This window comes from Columba livia, chromosome 7, assembly GCF_036013475.1.
Source record: "Columba livia isolate bColLiv1 breed racing homer chromosome 7, bColLiv1.pat.W.v2, whole genome shotgun sequence".
NCBI lineage: Eukaryota > Metazoa > Chordata > Aves > Columbiformes > Columbidae > Columba > Columba livia.
The window spans coordinates 29,954,700-29,974,080 of NC_088608.1; the positions used below are offsets into that span (position 1 = coordinate 29,954,700).

General features: G+C 37.5%; 1 protein-coding gene across 5 annotated transcripts in view; it reads right to left on the reverse strand.

The window, feature by feature from the left end:
* Positions 1-19,381, reverse strand: part of ZNF804A (zinc finger protein 804A) — a 227,557-nt gene that overhangs the window by 50,308 nt on the left and 157,868 nt on the right. For all 5 annotated transcript variants that reach the window (XM_065068964.1, XM_065068963.1, XM_065068962.1 and 2 more), the window contains exon 7: positions 274-390. The gene's annotated coding sequence lies outside the window, so the exon portion shown is untranslated. The remainder of the gene's footprint in view (positions 1-273; positions 391-19,381) is intronic.

Genomic DNA, 19,381 nt, shown 5'->3' on the forward strand with positions numbered 1-19,381 from the left:
AATCAATTAAGAATATCAAATGAATGTAGATATGCTAACTTTCAGTGTTTTATCAGGCCTCTCACAAAAAGTCCCTGGTCACATCCCCCGACAACTTAATCAGTCACATATTGCTCAGTACAGGTAGCTTCAAAAATGTTGTCCAGTTACACAGCTTTTGCAAAAGAGCATAGTTAAAACCAAATTTCACCTGTGTTTTATTGCTTTTTGCTCAAACTGGCCCTTTGGAAGCAGTGTGAAAAGCAAAAATGGCACTTACTACATGAAGCTCACCTGAGGTTTTGATAACCGTGACACAAGGCTTGCAGCATAAAATCAGAGCCCATCTAGTTGAAGATTTCATCACAGAATGTCCAGGGGATGTTGCAGAGAAAAATGCATCACGTAATCCTTTGGAGAAGTACAGGAGATGGGCTTATGTAAGTAAATGCGCTTCCCTCTAAATTAGCACTATCTCATCATTCATATCATACACCTTCAACAGGCTACCTTTGCAAATAACAAACAGACCAGTATGAGGTGATTACAGCAAAAGAAAAAGGCAAAGAGTAGTAGAGTATTAGTTTAAGAAGGCTGAGAATGAAATCAGAGCTGTGAACTACTTCTTCCCCAAAACTAATGCAAGTTTTTTTCCTGCCCTCTCCCAGATCTTCACAGTAAAAGAGGTGAAAGAAAACCTTGATTTAGACTTTATCTGTGCAGAAGTCAGCTCTTAGTGTCAGAATTTTTACCCAGAGTGGAAAGCCTCAAATTAAATTTACAGGTTCAAAACCTATTAACAGCTACAGGAAGAGAAAGTCCCCAGCATTTTCCCTAGCACAGTAGAGCATTTGCTAATGCTATTACTTCATGTTTTCTAAGTCTGCCAGCATGAGAACTGGCATTACTACACATCATATCAGGCTGTCCTTTCACTCCTACATACAGCCACTTAGGTCCCTTTACCTCCTCCTTGGATAGAAATCCTCAAGTAATTTCTGCTTTGTCCTCCAGGTTGCTGGCTAACGTTAAAGAGCGCAGATTCATATTTCCAGTCTCTGACAACACGTGTTCCTTTATTCCACAGAGAGGGATCTCTGTTTCCTTAAAAGCTTTGCTGATTCAGGCTTCCTCATCTCGGCAGATTTCAGTTCAGAGTTTGATCTATCAGCATCAAAGCCATCCTTCTGTTCAGGCCATGCCTCAGCGATCAGACAATAAGCAGAAGTAAAGTTTCAAAAGAGGCTAGTCGTTCCCCAGGAGACCAAAGGCAATTAATAACATGTTTTTCTGCAAGAAGCAGAGCTAATGAAGCCTGATTTCCTACACATCTGAGCTATTCATCTTCTACCCTGTCTATAAATTTTTAACTCAGTTATGACTGTAAACTGAGCTCCTCTGCCTCATGTCCTTCCTGTCTCACCTGCTGATCCCCCCTTCACCCGATTCTTCTTGTGGCAAACAGTCTTCTTTGACAGACATCCACTTTCCATTTGTTCCTACCAGAACCTCCACACAGTCCCCAGCTTCCCCTGTGCACATTTATTCAGTTCATCATCTGCATGACGACACACACTGTGGCTAGTCCAGAGCTGCGTGGGTACTCAGGGGCCAGCAAACTGCTGCCAGGCAGAATGAGTAACGTTTGCACCTTCAGCAAAAGGCGCATTGAAGCATACGCCAAACTAGCAATTTTAATGAAAACCATAGGCACTTCACAGCTACGAGACCTCAGTTCAGCCAGAGTTGCCAAGTTTGGCTAAAATAGGCAAATAAATGCAGGAATTATCAGGAAGCATTACACAAGCAAGACAGAAGGAGCAAGAAGAAACAGTGTGAGGCATATTATTTCTGCAAAGGGTCTAAAATATACATCCTTATTTTCCATAATCCTCTCAGACATACCGCATTTACTAAACAGGACTATGACTATCCTGTTAATTTCTGCTTTTTGTGATCAATTAAAATTGAGTAAATAGATGTTGCCATTCTGATCAGATCATTTCCACCTTTGTATTTAGTCCTCTAAGTACAAGAATTATGGAATTGCATCTTTCTCTGAGGGGAGAAAACTTCCAGCATGCTCACCATGTAAGCCCATTTGTTCACACCATTTAGGAGATCTCCTTAGAACCTAATTATTTAACTTATATTATTCTTTTAACTTGCTATTAAAAAGATGATAATGCCTTAGATTTAAACTAGCTGATTCCAGGACCTGCAGATCGCTATGTTTCTTGAAGATGAATGGAAATACCAGTAAAGGGAAAACAGTTTGTTTATTTCAAACTGTGAACTAGTTCTAAACTGAGGAGCAGAAAAAAGATACATCAAATGGCTTCACTAAGAAGGAATTCAACAGTAACTTGGACAAAGAATCAAAAGAAAAACAAGGTGACAGAAGAAAAGAAAGCAAATATTAAATCATTACTTAGTTTATCTCAGTCATATCCTAAATTGACCTCTATCTAGTGCAAAATTGCACTACATAAGTCATTGACTGGTACCTCTTGTATTAGTAGAAAGTAAATGCCTGAGAAGAGAGAGATTATTTAATTTTCAAGACAGAGAGTTCCTGCAAATGAATTTGTTAAACATCTGCAAAGCGAAGGAGAAATATTTCACAGCAGCAGTGATGGAAAAGCTCTGACTGAGGATTTACAAACCATGTGTGAAACTATTTCAGACAGTTCTTAATCACTAGCTTAAAAATCAGCAAGCTCTCTGAATGTCACTGGTATCAAGGTGAATGTCACACATACTGCAAAGGATTTTTTTTTAATTGGCAGTGCTTACAGTGGATATGAGAGATTTTGCAGGCTATCAGAAAGGTGCAGAAAATGTAGAAGTAACAGAGCGCCAATGTTGCACTCATTGCAGATGTACCTTTCACAAAGCATTTATTGAAACACTGGAAGATCTGTGGAACATTTTGCTTTAACTGGAGGGAGGGAAAAAAGATAAATATACTTTCAGAGTCAACCATCTCCAAATGTGAAGAAAACAAGTCTGCAAAAATGGAGAGGGAAGAGATGACAAAAAGATGAAAAGGAAAAAGGAGATTAAAGCAATTTACAGTGTTCTAAGACAACAGTGGAGCTGTTTGTGACAGACTCCAAGCAACCCCCTTGCTCAGGCAGGTCTGCCCAGAGCAGATCTCACAGGATCACGTCCAGGCGAGGTTTGAACGTCTCCAGCGACCAGCATGAGGAGTTTCTGTTACAAGGAGTTGCCATTACAACAAGTTGCCGTTACTCCATGTTTAAATCTCCCGCCATTGCCCTGGCAACGCCCAGACCCACAACGCCCCCCAACACAATGCCTCCTTCTGACTAAGAATCTCAGCACCCAAACGTTTCCATAAACCTAAATCAAGCATGGCCACTTCTGTGCAACACCAGAATATCCCTTAAAACACTCCCAGACCTGGTTTGCTCCGGTTAACCCCCCACAGAGCACAGCGGGTTACAGAGACCCAGCTCGGTTCCTACATCCAACAGCACTCGGGACCAGCCACTGGAATGAATACCTGTTCAACACAGACTGGCTTTGAAATGAAACCAACGCTGGTTGCTTTTGAAATGGCACCAGCTTGTTTCAAGGACTTCTTACCAAAAATAATAATAATTAAAAACAAAACCAAACAAAACCCCCAAAACAACAAACAAACAAGAAAATATTAACTGCCGTTTTGGTTGTTAGGATTAGGTGACTGCAGTTTTCACCTTCTTCCTCTTTTTCCTCTCTAGAATACATAAACCACAAAATCTTTAATAACGTCTGTTTTCACAATGCAAAACACAAAAATGTTGCCTCAAATACCAAAATGGATACAATTCCTACTTAACATATTTCAGAGGAGACTAAAAGTCTTTGGAAAGAGTAACTAGTTGTACAACCAATCATTTGCAATGTGCAGAGCATTAGGATATAATTTATGTTTATTAGACTTTGTAGGGTGCAATAAATCATTGTTTTCATTTGTAGAGCATTATTACAGGAGTGATTTAGCTGAAAAAAATCTTCCTCATGGCCTATAGGAGTGAAAGGTTAATGGCATAATGAATTCATATAAAACAAATAGTAGACTTTCACCATCCTTCAGCCAGCAGGTGGTAAATTAGCAGGTAATAAAGTGTGTATGCAATCTGCATTCACAGGCCAATAAATAATATTCAGGGGCTAGTTTTACCTGCTCTGGTTGATGGTGCATTAGTGGGACCATATAGCTCCGTAGCATCTAGGAAGAGTACAGAGAGCAAAAGGGAGCTGATTTTGCAATAGCCTTATACCACTGATATATGTCAGATATTACCAGAGAGGCATATGTAGAATATTAAAGCAATGCTCATAAATTCCACATTGCACTGTAATAAAGTACTGTTTCTATATGTGGCAAATACACACTCCTGTGGTCCCTTCAGCTTGTGACATTTAGTCTGCTACCCTATTAATATTGGTGGCATTTCATTCTGGTAATGGAATAGCTAAGGGGAAAAAAAACCCAACAACTTAATATGCCGCACCACTCCAAAGGCCAAAATAACCCCTGCCTAAAATAATATGCTAGTTCTCACTGTGAAAGTTATACATATTATCAATGTATTTCTATGAATGGGCATTAATTTTCCATTCAGTCTACAAGGCTTGTGTAGTGTGTTGATGCTCTCCAGCTACAAGAAATACTGGTACATTGCAAAACAATTAAATCAAAGGGTTGTTTGTTTGGTTTTTGTTGTTTTTTTATTTTTAGCTGTGATTGTATTATTTGATCTAAACACTCTCAGCTTTCCCTTTCCAGTATGGGAGGAGAACAGGCCCCCAGTTAATTCCTTGTTGTTGTCATTGATGGTTCTGTACTACACATATCGAGATGCAAGGCTTGTGTAAGGGGTATTGCAGTGAATCCCAATGCTGAAACTAATTTAAACAGCATTGTTAGAGTTTGTTTTTCTTCTCTATTTCCCAGGGAAAGAAGCATTTTCTGATAGGTAGCTGGAGGTTTGGGATATTTGAAATCCTTTCACCCTAAAGATAAGAAGACCAGTCAGATGTCTGTGGCTATTAGGATGTTGCTCTCTTTGGCCTGAACAGATCATATGGTGACTTTTGATAACTGCATTCTGAATTCCATGTACCTTCTAACGTAATCAGCCTCAGAGGTTTGTTTATACTGTAAAATGGAACTGCTAAATTAAGCCAAGTGGCATCAAACAAACAAGACCCTGGGTCTCCTCAGGGCCCCAGTGGTCCCAAAATATAATTACTGTTTGCATTGTTTTTTCCTGAAAACTACCTGTAGGATGAAGCCTGCACAGCAGGCAAAGTGGTGTTTTTCTAGCAGGTGGAGGTGGCAGAGGAAACTAAGGCTGTTGGGACAGTGCTGGGACGAGTGGAAAGAACCCTCACCACTGCCAGGCTTCCTGAGGGCACCCCAAATCACTCCCCAGAGTTATTGCAGAGACTGATACCAGACATGAGTCAAAATTACACTATAATTGCAGAGATTCCTCTTAAGCCCATATGTTTATGCTTAATTTTACTAATTTTAGTAACTGATTTTATTATATTCAGGGCAGTTACTTCTGTGTTATATAAGTTTATAGATATCTCCTGAGAGAGGAAAAATTAATATTTAAGCTCTTACCATTATCTCAAATAACATTCTCATTTGTAAGCTGATGAAAAGAAACAAAAAAGCAAATAAACCAATCAAAAATCATATAAATCAGGCCCCAAGTATGTTATTTCTAGCTTGCATGAAAACTTTGTGTGAATAAAACTTAAAAAACCTGCAACATTACTATTATCCTACTTATTATGGTACTTGAGTGAGGGTATGAAAAAAAAATGATTTCTTGAAGTGACAGCACACCACAAAAGCAAATAATGCCACTATAGTATTATTGATGTCCTTAAATTGCTGTTTCAGTGGGCATAATAACTGCCCTGTGCAACAACTATAGGCAGATCAAGGAATACCATGAGTTAGACCACACCTTGTTTGTTTTCTTTTGATTTTAGTTTGATTTTTCCATCACTCCAGCCTCAGTTTAACATTAAGCTTATGCTTACAACAGTTTCAGTAAACAAAATAGTGTATCCAGAGTATGTGGTACCTGTAAATTGGTGATGCTTTTTGTAAAGCAATATTTACCCAAGGAGGTCAGGAGGAATTATTATCTTTCACTCTCTGGCCTTACTGTTGAATGGGTGTCTCATTGCTTCCATACCCAGATCAGTGCAGGTGCTTCAATGAATAGTGGCTTTAGAAAGAGTATTTATCACTTTCAAATGGACAACATATGACTCAGCATGGGAGTTCAGGGCTTTTATCAGGTGATAAAAGGGGACATTCAGGAGCCCTGCTGGGGCACAGACATGGCAACCAGCTTCACAAAATGCTTTGCTCCTGTTTTGCTTTAAAAGCACATAACTGTTGTGACTGGTGTAAAAACCAGATAAGTAATTGCAGATTGCAGTGTTGTTTCAATTTTGGACAATGCCTTTTTTACTAAGTCCATGCAATACATTTTGGGTGGATATTTTTGCATGTATTTTGAAATGGTTATAACAACCTTCCCCCTTGCATTTACCTTATGATTTTTTTCACACCTGTTTCATGCAGTTACTAATTTTTCTTGCTATTGAATAGTTTCTACCTGTGTGCAATGTTGGAAAACCATTTTGCAGAAAACAAAAACCCAAAACATTGAACAGAGCACATTTGTTATGGCATCATACAGATATTAAGATCACATTTCTGTTAGTCCATTGGTTGCAATTCTAAGACCCTCCTGCATATTGCTTTTTGAAACTATGCCTGACATCTTAAAATCAATCACAGAGCCTTTCAAACTAGAGCTGAGGCCAGGGAGGCATTTTGATGCTGCTGGCTGGACACCCTGCCCGCAGACACGTGCACCCACTTGGACAAGGCTTCCCGAATGCCTCCCTGCACTCAGCTCCATCTGCTGCGATGGCAAAGTGCCCGCTCGCCCAGGATGGCGCCAGTTTTGCTCAGTGCCAAGCAAAATGAGTTTAGATGGGCAGTTTGCGAGCGGTATCTCTTCTGTAGAAAGTTCCTCCTCTGTGAGGGCACTGACACACAGGTGCCAAATGCCGCTTTATACTTGATTGCATCTGCTGGTACTTCCATGCCAAGAGCAGAGCACCTAAATGGAGATGGTAGCAAAGAGAGGAATCTATATTTATGCTTGCCAAAAGACTGCCTGTGCTCAAACATAAAGCCATTAGAACAACACAGGATATCAAACTCAGTGTTAAACTAGACCACAACCTCAGAAGAGCCTGTGAAGGCTAATTCACAACTGATGATGGCATCAGGACACAAAAAAAACATGAGGGAGAAAAGGTCCAAAACAGTTTTGCGCTTGCCTGAAGAACTATAAAGCACCTGCAACTGTATTACACTTCTGTGTTCTTTGATATGTTTATGGTGGAAGAATTAAAGACATTTTGTTAAGTTGAAACCAATTAAAATGAAAAGGTGCATAGAAAAAAAAAAAAGAAATAAACAGAAGCCTCACTAGAAATTCCTTAATCTGTTCTCCATTTACCTGCTTCATTCTCTTAATGGGCCAACATGTTAAATAGTTGGCTATTCCAGACCTCATAAGCAGAAAAATGTAGCTTTCCTTTCCTTATAAGGCAGAAGATTACAGATATTTAAAAAATAGTCTTCAAAATACAATGGGTGTTTACTGATATTTTTTTCCTGCAGCTTCCCCCTTGTCTGACCTCACTAACTGATAAGCTTCCAGCAACCATTTTTTTTCCCCTCAGAGTCTATAAATCATAATGGATTAAAAGTGCTACTTCATTGTAGTTTTTGTACCACAAAAAGAGGTTTGTGTTGCATTAGGAACTGTACACACACACAGAGAAACAAGTTCTCCCATACAGAGCGAACAGTCCTGCCTAGACAAGGCTCAGGAAGGTGTTCTAGGTGCTACTCATCAGCTCTCTATTCCCCCCACCTGAGATGGGTAAAAAGACTAAAACAGAGAAATATGTTGCCTCTAGCTTGCTACTTACTTAAAAGGTTGTAAGTTGAGGAAATTCTACTAGTGTTTGTATAAGAACAATACACAAGCATTTAATTATTACACTCTAGACCAGCTAATCTCTTTGGGATGGTCTGATTGCAATACTCAATAAACTCTTCCCAGTTCTTTCTCTCTCTCCCCTTCTTGTCCATATCAAGAGGATGGCCATACTGAGTCATGGCAAAGTCTCACTCAGTCCTTGTCTCTCTCCTCTGGCAGGGGGCCCAGGGGACTGTTTCAATAAACACAGATCAAGATGCTTCCTACAGTTCCCTATTGGTGACTATATATCTAAGTATTTTTGTGGTGGTGGTGGTGTTCTTGTTGTCAAGCTTTTCAGTCTAATTTGTCTTTAGCTAAGGTGATTTTTCACAGCAACTCTTTTTTAACCGAGGAAGCATATTATTTTGTTAACACTCCATATTTCAAGAAGAAACCTTAATAACATCTCTTATTTTATTCTAGGTGTCTGTAACATATTTTAAATGTTTACATCTTGTCTGAAAAAAGTATTATCCTATTCATAGATTAGGTGGCAAGAATGTATAGAGGTAGCCAGAGCACAGTACTCATAATTTTCTCACCTAAGCTGCTTATGAAAGTTGCATCTCAAGGAACCAGACAACATCTCATGATGTTACTGCCAGGACAAACCAGGAGCTCCCCAGGCTGAATGACAATAGACCCCCTTGGCAGATGAGGCCATTCAGGTTCATTAGTGTCTCTCCTGGACTTCTTCTGGCTGTGCTTTCTGCTCTGCTCATACTGAATGGCATTAGTCGTTCATTCAGGGGAAATATTTCTGTCATTTACTGAGACTTCTGTAGTTTCATTGTCTTTTTCAAGAATTGTCCCTGGCTTTTTCCTGTGCTGATCCTGCAAATATGTAAACAATTTTTGCATATCCAAGTCATTCCCCTGACTCCTAATAAAGTTGTCATTCTTCTTCACTCTATAATTAGGTAATTTTTACCCTCTCAGCCTCAGATACACCCAACCTGTCTCCAAAACAGCTTTGATCCAGTCCAGTTTTAAAATCTGTTTCTACAACCACATCACATCTGAGTCAACTGCTATTCAACTCAATGGGAATATTAAAAAAGATCTTACTGGTTTTACCAAGAACTGAATCAAGCATATGGTCTTGTAACTGCTAAAACTCCTATTGCAAACAGAAAACACGTCAGTGCCTGGCAGCCCAGCCATATTTAAGAAACGGTCAAATATTATTTACATTTAAAAAGGTATAGCAGTCCTATTGCTCTCAGAAAGACTTTATCACATACTTAAGTTTGAGGATAAGATGAAATATTTTCCTGAGTCACTTATACATATTACAACTGCTTCTAATTACAATAATTTGTAAATATGGCTTTTTACTGTGTACTATTTGTTACATATGTTGGATTGCCAATAGCTGCTAGCATTTTTCTGCTTTCAGTATGCTGCTTATTTCATCAGGACAGACTGTGCTGCTGTTTTTATTCTCCAAAACAGCCTGACTTTATAATTCTATTCATTTCACACCTTGCAACACAGAAAATGCAGAGGTAATAGAGGGGAAATCCTTTAGCAATCAGTAAAACGACTGGAACTGAAGTGATGTGTGTTATTTTCTCAAGCAGCAATAAAGCGCACATGATTTTTCGAGGGAGCTACAAGTCACTGTTTGCTACAGCGACATGCCAGCATATGCTCATGTTATCATTTAATAATATGGAAGACAGCACTCACCATAGCCATCACAGAACAAAATACCAGGGAGACAGGTGTTACAATACAAAGTAATTCAACGCAAAATATGTGTAACACACACTGTTGATGTTAGAAAGAGATTTTATGCAGACATACACAAACGCTCATGAATGTACATACACATACAAACACACAGTCTTCAGAAGAGGGAAAAAGCACGTGGTCTACTTTTACCTGGAACATGATGGAAAGTTTAGACTCTGAAAAATAATTCCAGTAATGATTTTGTAGAATCTCATCTTTGTGGTTTCATGATGTTTACTTGGTCACAATGTCTACTACCTCAGTATTCCCTGGTGGCGACACCAAGAACCACCTGTCATGAATCCTGATACAACCCATCTTCCCCATCTGTGCATGGCAGAGAAGATAAGGAACTAAAGAATGAACTATGCTTGAGTTCTGCAAACTGAATCCAAGATATCCAGAAGAAAATACCAGAAAAAGCATCTGAAACGTGCAGTGGGAGAGAGCTCAGGTCTAGGTAAATTCATGACTCTTAAACAGCTAGCTGAAAACACAAGGAAAAAATTCCCCAAGACAGAAGATACAGAGCAAGAAGAGCATCATGATGGAGAAGGCAAAAGCAACCAAGACTTGGAAACTCTACTCCAAAACTGACCTTATTTTAAATTCCTGACCTTATTTTAAATTCCTGACTTTATTTTAAATTATTTTGCTTAACTTTTTTTCAAATAAATTCCTCTTTATGTTGCACCATAAAAATATATTTCAAAAAATCCCTGGAGAACTTATACAGCTTGTAAAAAAGAATGTCATTTTCCTATGCAAGCTAACTTTCTCAATGTTTCATTTACTGCTTCAATAAATGCTGAGACTGCACTGGAACAAGAGTTTTTAGAGTAAAATACATGCTAAGGAACTGGTTTACAGTTAGTATAGGAAGTGTCTCCGTAAAATAATATATAAAGAAAGGATGAAGATTAATTGCTTAATAAAGCATAAATGATTAATAAACATTTAATAAATCCAATCATTAAACTAATTATGTTTGAATAAATATTTAATACATGTTTATTAAGATTTAATAAACATTTATTATTTAAATTTATAGCATTAAATAAATTGATTCCTAAAAGCTCTAAAATGGTCATACAGCAAACATGCAAGAACACAAAACTTTTGGGGAGAAAACCTTGTTATTTTAGCAGTATTTTGTAAATAACCATTATCCCATTTTTTCTGGTAAAGGCTCTTGCTTTAAAAACATCCAAAAATGTCATATGTAGAGAGAAAAAAAGCATATACTCTAATGACTTTGTGCCTTATTTTTTCAGGGAAGGGCAAATGCCTGTAGGGGCCTTAGGGAAGGCAGGAAACAAATGGCATCTTTCTTTTCATATAATTGTATACCCATGTGCTTTATGTAATCAAAATGAATACTTCAATTTGCTACATATTTAGCTGGAGGAATAGAAGGCATATGGAAAAAAAAAGCCCCAGGGGCAAATGATCTCACTCACCTGGAAAACAATGTGTGTTAATAGAGTAATTTGTTAATTAAAGATTCTAAGATGTCCACCAAAGCCATTTATTTCTGAATTACCACTTCCTAGAGTTAAACAAGATCCTGGGTAAAATGTAATTAGAAACTTTATTTTTTCCTCTGTCTCGGTTGTTTCTGAGTGCAATCAATTTGACAAGTATCCCAAGAGTTACCTCAGCAGCAGATGGTCTACGTACCAGCCCAATCAGCACAGCACACCAAGAACAAAAAAGATAAAACAATTTCACGCCTGCCGCTAGAGCTCTAAGATACAGTGTTGTATTGAATTATCTTCAAATTAAGCTCCTTACTGGCAGTAGAACACAAAACAGGGATGACTGCAGAAGACAAATAAATACTCATTTATAAGACTCCAAGCACAGTGAAATTTGTTTTGGGGGGGGATGCTTAAAACATAGGTGGTGTTTTTTCAGCTCACAGAAGCAAATATGAGAACATGGCCATAAAGATTTATCCAGATGCAGGCTCCCCTGATACCTGGAAATACTTTCCATTTCAACTATGTGGCAGCTCAGCACAAAACTGATAGCCGATTTAAAAAAACAAAACAAAGAACCCAAACAAACCACACCAACCCAAAGAATTACTGTGTTCCTCATTGAGAACACTAGTAACTGTGTTGTTTGGTCTTGTTTCTTGAAAAGGAACACATACAAACCACTACCTTGCACTTGCAGCAGTAATACCAAACAATTGCATAAGTAACCTACAGGTGTGTGCTATTCAGGAAAGTCCTAATTTCCAGAGGGCTTTATAGGCTGCTCTGGCAGGAACAGGGAAGAATTGTTCTGGTAGGAACCAGCCCATTTGGCTCTGACTCAGGTTGCTGCTGTTGGCTGTGCTCCCCAGTTTAGCCCCCTGCGTGGTACTTGTTTCTTCGTCCTCCCTGATGGATGAACGAAACTTGTACTGCAGAGCGGTGGGGGGCTGGGGGTGATTTCCAGAAGTCCACTTCCAGGGGTAAAATGGAATAGATTATTTCAGTTGGAAGTGACCTATGACAAACATCTAGTGCAACTGCAATGTTGTAGGAAGAAGGAGCTAATAGGCTGCTAAGACAGTGGGGAACGGCATATTGCATGGTACGGTTACTCCTATCCTTAATGGAGGAATTTGGCCAAAAATCCTGAAAGACAATGTTTGAATTGTAAGTAATTACAGCAGAGCTTCCTTTCGGCAAGTTGCTAAGAGACGAATTTAACATTTCAAAAGCTCCATTGTCTGGTCCCCAGGAAAAAAAGGAAAATGTATACCAAAGAAAACACACTGTGTGTATTGTAATTAGTCTTAGGGATTTCTCAGACAAATGCATCAATGATGAGCTATTCTTATTTATGGACTCAAAAATGGTGTAAATATTGTTTATCATGTGTACTCTCTTACAGCAGGTGTTGGTCAGTGGTTCTTCACCAGTTTGTTTACAAGGGATTGTTCCGTTAATTAATTAAAGGTTGTTCCTTTAATTAAACTCACAAATTAAATGTTATCAAATTTTACAGTTGTTTTTAAGAACAAAATATTATCTTTGTATTAATATGCTCTTTACCATATATTTATAAAAGCATATTTGTCTTTAGTGATTAAATAATATACACATTTTTAAACAGAAAAACCTAATCTGCTATTTTAAATTTTCGAATCAAATGCCTGTTATACATCAGTCAAAGAATGTACTATGAACGTGAATCTTCATCAGCACTAATCCACTGAAAAAACATTTTGCTGTAGTAAGCATTTAAAAGAGAGTAATTGAAGTTAACCTGTAAATGACACGACAGGAAGGTTAGTACTCTAGATGCAGCATGTAAGACACGATAGTCCAGGAAGACATGTGGTATATAATGCTGTTCTGTATGCCAGATAATCAGTATTTCTGAACAAAAATGACAAAAGCCTCAGCATTTTGGTAGCAAAATGCTTAATATACGGGGTTGATACTTCATATTCCTTCTGCTACTGATACAGAGGCTTTATCTTTCTGTGTTGGCCATTGTATCTGAAAGCTCATCAATTCTGATATTCCCCCTCTCTTTCTGTAGAGCAGCTACATTTACTCTTCTCATTTGGCCTGTTCAGCCATGGGAAACTTTTAATACTGGTTCACTTTGTAGCCCTGAAAAGTGTGTTTTTTTGCAGAGGAGAGCTTTATTTTTCCTAAACTTCCTGGATATTTTATCATACCTTTCTTGACTTCAAAGAAAAAAATCCACAATACACATCCAAGCCTCATGTTTCTACACTGGCAGTCAGATACAGAAGTGATTCAAGAATCCACCAAACCCACCAGCTTCTCTATATCAAAACTGCCAAAGTTGTTCTCTTTCTTTTCTTGCACTCTGCCAAGGTGGTTGCCCTAATGCCCATTTTGCTTCTGACCGTGGCTAAACAGAAACTCTTCACCTGTCAATCCCAACACCTCTTTTAACTAGGACAATTTTTCTTAAGCCTGCTGTGGCCAGAGGGAATATATTTAGTGCATAACTGACACATCAAAATAACATGCTGAAGGTTTCAGAGTTTCTTTCCAGAAGGCAGACCAATATGCAAAGAGAAAATATTTTATTTTTATATCTTTCTCTGAATCTTCACAAGGCATTGTCAGCTCATTAAAAGCTACAAAATAAATAATTAGGAAATGTGCTTCTGAAAGGTTTTGTGAGTCTGTTTATGCATATGTCCCTGTCCCAAACAAAGACTTGTCTAAAACAGTGTTTATAAACATGATAAAATATATTTTGTCCATTTCTGGGGTTCTCAGAGAAGACTAGAGATATTGATGATATATTGATGAGCTGAGAACACAAATTCACTATTTTTATTGCTCAGCAAAGACCTTGTGGAAGTCCTTGCATTTCAGTTTTTGTTTTGGGAATAAACCCACCATCTGCTGCATTATTTCCTGCCTACAATTGCCAGCTCATGACAAAGTAAATTAATGATTTAGTTTGTATCACCATCAGTGTCTCCCCCTGATACAGACTGCAACCCTCCCTGTCCACAAAGTAGTGAAGAGTTTGCTATAACATGGAGCTGACCAAAAGCTCTGCTGTTATGGGAAGAATAAAAGATTGGAGAAGTGTTCTCATGCTTATAGAAATATTCTGTCACTTTGTCAGGACAGGAACAAAGGGCAAACTGCTCTAGGAAACAGAGGAGGGCAGAGTTAATGAATTTTCTAGTAATCTGCACATTTCCTTGATAAGGAGTTGCAGGGCCCATTGCTGCAGAGATCTACAGAGAATCCCATCACATGCTGCCAGCTCAGCAACCTCTGTCTTAGATATTTGTGTCGCAGAGTAATATTTGCAAGTTCAGTCAAAAGTCTAAATGTATTAATTTTGCACCAAAATGAAAAGGCTGAATACAATTACCTCTTCTAGAAAACTGATGTATGTGCAAACTAAAATAAAAAAGGAGAATACATTACTGGGCTAAAATGCATCGGTTAATTCCAATTTCTTTTTCTGAGCTGTTTATCAGAGGGAAATGCACCTAACATTAAATAAATTTTCTTTTGTTTCTATGTAGAAATATTTTTAAAGGCAAATCTGGCTGAAAACCACAGAGTTTACTCCACAAACATAGTCTGTGAAAAGTACTTTGGAACATATTTTAAGGCTACAAACAAACTCTATGTGGCTGCTGGCAGAGCAATCAGTAAATCAATAGCTGGCAAATCAATAATGTAATCTAATGGGACCACGAGAACAACTCAAAACTTGAGATGTTGAACCAAAGTCCAGAATGGATCTGCCACTGTAACTGAACTGCATCTTAAATTACTTGGAGGAATGAAAGAGTTCTGAAAACCTTTGACCCATTCTATTTGAGGGAAAACAACTTAACTGTAAAATAATCAATAAAAGAAATCATTTCCTCAACCTCTACAAGTGAAAAGGTTTCACTTAATGTAGTGAATAAATACATGGCATAATTGTGGGTTGTTAAAAACAAATCAACTCTGGATGAAATCTACAGAGATTAGAAAATGTTATTCTCAAAAATAAATGTAAAGCATTATAAGAAAAGGGTAAATAAAACTATGATCTGCTCCAACAATGCACACAAGGAAGGCTGCTTAAAGTTATTGGCTGATTTTTAGCAGTGTGCCCCTAATTAAATCACTTGGATGTAACACTCTTCCATGCAAATCGGTGGGTTGGCCACATTCTGCCTGACTCTTGGAAATCTCTAAGGATGAATGCTCCAACACCTCTCTGAACAACCTCTTCTATTGTCCTCTGAATTAAAAGATAAATAAATAAACAGAGCTTCAAGCTTCAATAGAAATTTTCATTGAAACTCTGTCAAAATGTTCAGACTTCATTCTCAACATTTATGGTCAATTAAAAATATATAGATTTAAATATTTTTAAAATAAATTATTTTAAATAAAAATGGAATTAATTACAGCTTTACTAAGTAAAATATGCTTTTTTAAAAAACATAACATTTCAAAAATCAAGTTAACCTTCCTCTTTAAATGATATAATTCTGCACTGAATAGCAATGATTGTTTACATTCTTGAGTAATGGTTTCACATCACTCCAAAGATAAAGGCAACACCAGGGAAATCTAGTTTTTCTCACGTGTTTTGGAATGTTTGTGTTGAAAAACACTTACTGATTCACTGGTATTCATCTTCTCATACTTAATTATAAGAAATATATACTATTTACAAATGTTTCTAACATATTCCAAAATCCACCTGACCTATTTTATCAATGACAAATTTTAACAGTATCAACTAAACTACCACTAGCTATCTAGTACATTACAATTCACATTCTAATATATATAATGACCTGGCTTTTCAAAGAGATTTTTCTCTAAAGTCTTGACAGTAAGTTACTCCATTCAAATAATGTAGAAGATGGGACACAAATGTAATTGCACAGAATCAGTCATCCTATTTTGTTCTATTTTTCTTCATAATTGGAAAATAAAATGTTACTTTAGTATGAATGCTATTACATTAGGAAACAAGTCAGGCATATATATGTAATTTGCTTTATAGATATTTCATGTATGTATTCTTTTGAGGTAGTTGTGCTGCTTTTAGCTGAAAGTTTTAATAATTTGGGGATTTAAAAATGATGATATTTTGATTGAAATAGTTGTAAAAAATGTGTATCTAAACACAAATCCTACACATATTTTATCTCATTTAGCATTCCATTATCACCACATAAGTCAAGTAGTAGGTAAAGACCTATCACACAGGTCACCAGATATCTAGAAGGAAGTGTCAGTAATTTGCTTTATAGTCCTGATTGATACGTAAAATAAAAGCCGTTTACTACAGATGCCCATCACTGCTTGTTCAGGCACCAAATCCACGAGCAGCCTCACTAAGTTTGTGACACAATTTATGAAGGAAAGTGTTGCTTATAGAAAACAGAATTATTACACTGTAACTCTAAATAGCTAGGAGGAAACACATGAAATGTTACATAAAATGTTCTTTACTCATACGTGAAGTGTACTTACCTAAACGTGCTCGGTACAGAGCTTTGTTAGACTTCAGCCTTGCACAAGTCTTTGGCATCTAGTGAATACAATTTCTGGGCATTATTTCAACTGGGAGTTTTATTATGTTACCGGTATTGTGTCTGTATCATGAAATTCCCAATGTAAAGCTGAATTTTAGGGAAGTCATTTAAATGAAGTTATGCTCCTGGCTACATGAGATGGGATTTTGCCGTATGAGCTGCCATGATGGACTGTTGTTTTCCTGGCGGCTTCCCTATTGTATCGCCAGGACATAGGTGTGAAGGAATTGCACACAGTAGAGGGAGGAAGAAAAAAATAAACCTCTGAAAGTTCAAACAACAAGCAAGACATGAACAGCATGTTACTGTAGTACATGAAAGCAAAATTTGGGCAAGGATCAGAAAGGATCTAGACAAAAAAAAGTGCAACTAAGAAAGGAGAGAAAGGAGACTATCCACTCAGTTCCTAGAGTGAATGGCATTCCAAAGCGAGGATGCAGCCACCTACCCTGCTTTTTTTTAATCAGTACTCATTCATTAGTTAAGAGACCATGCACTTGAAACGTTTTTTGTAGATACCCCATCTTTTATATCTGGAGCTCACAACTGCAACTGTGAATGTCTGAATAACAGGCAGTGTGCATAACTAACAGGGGTAGGATCTACCCTCTGGTAAGGCATGTTGCCAGCTAGTGGGTTCTCTGTAACTGAAAACCATTGATTAAAGTGTTCAAAATGAAAATGTTCACTTATAGTGTAGTCTCTTTGCAGACCAGAATTAAATTCATAGCAGATGTGATTATGATCAGTCTTCTAACGCTCAAAAACAATTAAGGTTGCTGCAAGGGAAAACATTAATCATGACAGAGCAGAACTGATGGAGAATAGAAGGCAATTGGCATGAAAAGCCTGCTCAGATCTCATCAGCTATGCAGTGTGCACAAGCTGACAAGCTGTATGGATCCTGTAAGAGCAGGTTGTAGCAGAAAGACAATTATGCGTGTCACCTCTGAGCTATGCATATACACACACGACTAGAAAATACTTGTCTTTTCTCAAGGTAAAGAGGGGTTTATAACTTTTCTGGATAAAGCTTTTGTTTCCAAATATCTGCCTTTTAAATATTGCACAAGAAAGTAATTTGGTAGTGACATCAAAAGCTACTTAGTTAAACTCATATATTCTTTGTTCTGTTTAGAAGCTTCCTTGTATGTACCACTCCTATGGTAACTGTGTGTACTCTATCTGTCCCATCACACAGCACCCACCTGAGACAGCAAGATAAAGCGAAATTAGGTATCACGTAACTAAACATACTTTCCCATTCTTTCAATATGACCTGATACAAATGCATTTACAGTTTTTGTTTTCAATCTGAAAGAAATTCCTACACAAGAATAACCTATTGCATATATGTAGAAAATTACTGGTCATCCCACTCACTGTAAAAAGAAAGACTTCTTCAAACATGTGCAATTAGTTTCTAGTTTTGTATAGACCACACGACAATTTGAGAAAAAACACACACAAAAAAAAGGTTGTGTGACATACCAAAAATGAGTGATTGATTTTTTTGTAAGATCGTATAGTTCGATATGTAATACACTGCCTGTTTAGCAGCAAAATCCAACACAGTATCTCTGAAAATCTGCTGTCAGCCTGTCCTTTCCTACACTGTACCTACAGAAGCAGACTAAAATGAGTTAACAGTTACTGAGATCCATCTCCTACTGATTCAAGGAGCCATAGGCTTACTCATAAAATCCAGTTTCATTAAAAAAAAAGACAACAACTGATTATTGTGTTCTTAGAACTACTGGCTTGTCACATGACATTGGGTTTACTGCAGCTTTGGTCTATTCTTAATAAATAGAATTTGGGATGAATGGACAGCTCATTGTATTTTCTAATTTCTACTAAGCAAGCCCAGACATAATTCAAGAACTGGATTTTGCATGTTTGTTTTCTCATTAAAATATACATATCTATCACATGTGCCTAGGGATCTATTGTTGTTTGATTTTGATATTTTCTGTGGGTTGTTTTCCCACATCAGTTTTTCTTGCTCCATTTAGAAAAAAACCTGATCTGACTGTAAGATAAGGTGAGATATCCATCTATGGAAAACAGAGTTATCTACGGTTAGTAAGAGTAGAACAGGCTCTTACATAAAAAACAACCTATCATTAAATATGGTCTTAAATGTCTTCAGACTACATATTAGGTCAAAATCAAGCACTTCCTATTATAAGTGCATAGCCAGAATGATGGTTGAATCACTTACAGACTAACTGAAACACTAAAGAAATATATGGACCCGAATCATTCCCTCAAGTCCCATGAAATGAGGAGCGCTTTCTCAGATGCATCATTTCCCTTCTACGCATTTTATTACTCAAGCTGAGCAGAGACAAAGACCCAGGTTGTGAAAAATTGATTTAAAGTTGGATAAGTAGCAGTGGTGTACATTGTCATTCCAAACCTCCACAGTGTTTATGGAGCTTGGCCAGCATTTACAGTCTCGTTAGAATCCAGGACCAAATGGAGCTGCTGCAGA